A 3,872-nucleotide genomic window follows, 5' to 3' on the forward strand; every position below is an offset into this window, starting at 1 on the left:
TGGCTGAGTTATTATTAAGAGTGAGGAATTAAATCATGGCCTGCCAGTCAGTTTGTTCAGGGACCAAAGATGATTTCTATTGGCAGATTATTTATTTGGCATTACTTATACATAAGCATATTCACTGGAATAGAGGGCATAGAGAAAGAGAATTTTGATGTGTAGTATAAAGAGGTGGATGTTTAGGACAGAGTGCATGGTTGCACTGAACAGCTCCAGCTGTGTTGAGAGCAATTCCCATGGCCTCACACCTACTTCCTGCGAGTGACTGCAATACGCAACCTCTGAAAGGGGCAGGCACTGAACTCTCAAACAAGTGGCAATATTTGCTCACCTGAAATACACACGACTGGGCAATTGAGGCTTGGGGCTGGAGTAGGGCTGGGTGGCTTTGGCAGCTGTGTGGCTAAGAGAAGGGGCAGGGCCAGGAAGTTCAGTAAGGGGGAGCTGGACCCCATACTGGGGGGGCTGTTTATCGCTGACTGTCTCCATTGTATTTTATGGGTGGGAAGGCTATATTTGTCCTTAGCCACAGGAGGCTGATGAGGCGCTAATCTGTTGAGTGGCCGCGTCACTGGAGCCTCCTTGTTAGCAGGTTAGCTTGTTAGCCATCAGGGCTTGTAAAACCCAGTCTGAATTCATGGGCTCCCCTGCCAAGGGTTTTCACGGATAAGCAAACACAGATTGGGCACTGATGTGACTTGCTGACTGGCTGGAGATCTCTGGGAATTACAGGGCAGGAGGACACGGAGACTGGGGTTGTCTTGTGCTCCCCTGCTGCTTTTCAGTAAACATAAATTGAACATGTACATATGCATGGGTCATCAGGTGAGGCAGGAAGGAATTCCAGTCTGAGATCTAACTTGATAGTAACTGGCAATAAGGAATCTGAACACCAGACACCATGGCTCTGTAATCATAGAAAGAAATGCTTAAACAGACTAGTAAATACCGGCAAACCCATTTGGTACAACAACAATACAATAAACATACTGACTAAATAAACCAAAATCCAGCCTCCTCCCCAAAAATGACAATTTGTCTATGAGGAAGCGAATGGCAGATGGCTCGTGGTAATGCCTGTCTGATGCAGACTCAGGTCAGCAGTCATGGTGGCTGCCGTAATCCTAAACTCGCCATCACCCTATCAGCCTGGAATATAGATAAGCCCACTGAAGAACAGATACAGGAACAATGGAAAATGGAAGCAGTCAAATGCTTCCTGACTGATGAAGAACTGAGACGTGAGCAGTTTCTTAAGAGCTTCTGTGTGGACCAGTAAAGATGGGCACACTGGATAAACAAGAATACAGACAAAATCTGTTGAAAATAAATCCTGATGCATTTCATCAGAAATCACAGACACTCTTTGCTCACCAGTATGTGTCTGGTACAGGACGTTGCATTGGACATTTCTCAACACAGACAGAAACACAAATGCACTGTTTTTACTGACGCTGTTACATTGGATAAATATTTGTAGAAATATACAACATGCAAGAGGAGAACATAACAGCACACACAAGCAACATTAGTGAAGAATGTACAAGGCAAGGGGCAAGCAAGACATTTCAGTGTACAGTTGTATGGAAATGTTTGAATAGCTCTAGTTAAATTGCACATTTTGTTGATTTCTTAAATGAAAATAAGTCAATAAAAACTACACTACACTACAAATATGGGCAAACCTAAAAATGGGCACTATTTCTATTTATTTGCAGAGTTAAACATATTGGAAAATATCAAATTAGCTTTTGCATGGACTACATTTTCTGTTTTATTTTCCCCCAAAAATGTTACATTTGGCCAATTTAAATGTGCACTTCTCTGTAAGGGATGTGTCATTATTTTCATTTTTGCGTAAGGTATAAGACTAGTGGGCTATATGACCAAAAAAAAAAAAAAACCTCCTAAGGCCTTTTTTTTACAATACGCATCACAATATATCATCTTTAAAGTGAAAGACAAAAAAGCTCAGCAGCCCCAAACTTAAAAATACCATCAAAAACAAGGAGCACAATGATTTCAATTCAATGTTTAGTATACTGTGCTTCCCAAAATCCAGTTAAACAGGCTTCAATTGTAATGAAAAGCTGTTTTGTAGGTACTGGAGATATCCATGATATGCTGAAATATTGTTATATTGATAAATAATTATCCTATTTATAAATAAGATAAACGTGTTATGTTTCCCAAAGCTACAGTATATAAGTGTCTATATGCAATAATGAAATCAGTAAAGGAATAAAAGTCAACAGCTGGCATTAAACCATCAATAATGGAATAAAGAATAAAGAGAAAAAAAAATAAAACAAAAGGCTACATAAGTTACAGAAAAACATTAACAGCTTCTAAAATTTTGGAACATTCTTAAAAAAACACAGTTTCATTACGTTCCATGAGGAAAAAGCATCTTCTGGCCTTCACCAAACGAACCCGTCCACACGCATGAGAAGGAGCAGAAGATCACTGTCTTTTGCTTTTCAGTGGTTCAGTCATTTTGCCTCATTCCTTCTCAATGACAGAACAAATTATTGCAAAAATATCAGCTGTGTAAAGTTATACAGAGCGCAGCAGAGTACATGTTGGGCTCTGACATATTGTGCTGTACATAAATCAAGGGCACTAGAGCACTTTTTTGAAAACCTTTTATGTCAGCAGTAAGTGTGCTTCTGTTTGTAAAAACACAGTTTGCTAATAGAATGAATGCACATAAATATACATAAAGTAAAAGTTATCAATATCTTTGTTTTATTTGTTCATTCTTATTTTTTAAAGTAGTTGATATTTTCTGAGCTGGCTAGAGGAACAAATTGCACAGCCATTACACAGATTACAAATGAGTTCTAAAAGCCAAGGAAGGTACTGGAACATACCTATGATTAAACTTTTTATTAAATGCTTGATGACAGTAGTTAAACAAACACACTGGCATAGGTAAAATCACTGGTTATTGTAATAATAATATTATTATTTTTAAAATTTTCTCTAAGACCTTTGCACAGTACCATATATATGGGGCATTTCTAATGCAAAGTAGTTTTGGTTTTTCGTACTAATTCTCTTTATCTGGCCATGCTTCCCTATTAAAGAGAAAAAAATGTTCCCTTTTCCTGGTACTGATTTTACTTATCTGGTTTGTGTTGGCAGGACTTTGTGGCACTGTACCTCTTGACTCATTATATAAATGCGCTGTTTTTGTGACTGACATATTGTGCTGCAACCATAAATGGCATTTATGGCATTTGCCAGAGCAGGTGTAACATAACAGTAACGATTATACATGAAAGGTGCATATTGTTTTATCCATGATTTATTTCCTCCATAACACAACCCCTTTTCAGCTGTTCACATCTAACTTGCCGACAAAAAGAAGAGGCAGAAATAACACTATCCTCCAATTAACTTCAAGTTTAACTCCTGTCACCACCAGTTAAATGACTTTCCCCTAATGAATTAATTTCAGTCAGAGCTGCGTTTACTTTAGAGGTGACAGCTGAGAAGTGAAAATGTGTCGGCTGAGTGTGAACGATGGCAGCTCCTGCTTCTGGATCTGGATTGATGGTGGTAATATTTAAGAAGTCCTCTTCCCACGGGAGCACACAGTTTAATTAGCATACTGACGCTTGCCCTCACGTTTAATTACTTTCGGTTTGTAATTAAAATGTGTGTTGACTTTGCGTTTCTCTCACTGATGCATAGCAATGGAAGGTTATATGATATTACACTATTGCAGTCGCGTACATTAAAATGGACGGATTAAAATATCGGATATAATCCGGAACGTTTTATGCCCGACCAATAATGGTTTGTGAAGCATGCTGGAGCATTATAATGCATTCGTCTTTTCAATTAAAAGATCAAGCATCAAG

Source organism: Pygocentrus nattereri, chromosome 10, assembly GCF_015220715.1.
Source record: "Pygocentrus nattereri isolate fPygNat1 chromosome 10, fPygNat1.pri, whole genome shotgun sequence".
Classification (NCBI taxonomy): Eukaryota; Metazoa; Chordata; class Actinopteri; order Characiformes; family Serrasalmidae; genus Pygocentrus; species Pygocentrus nattereri.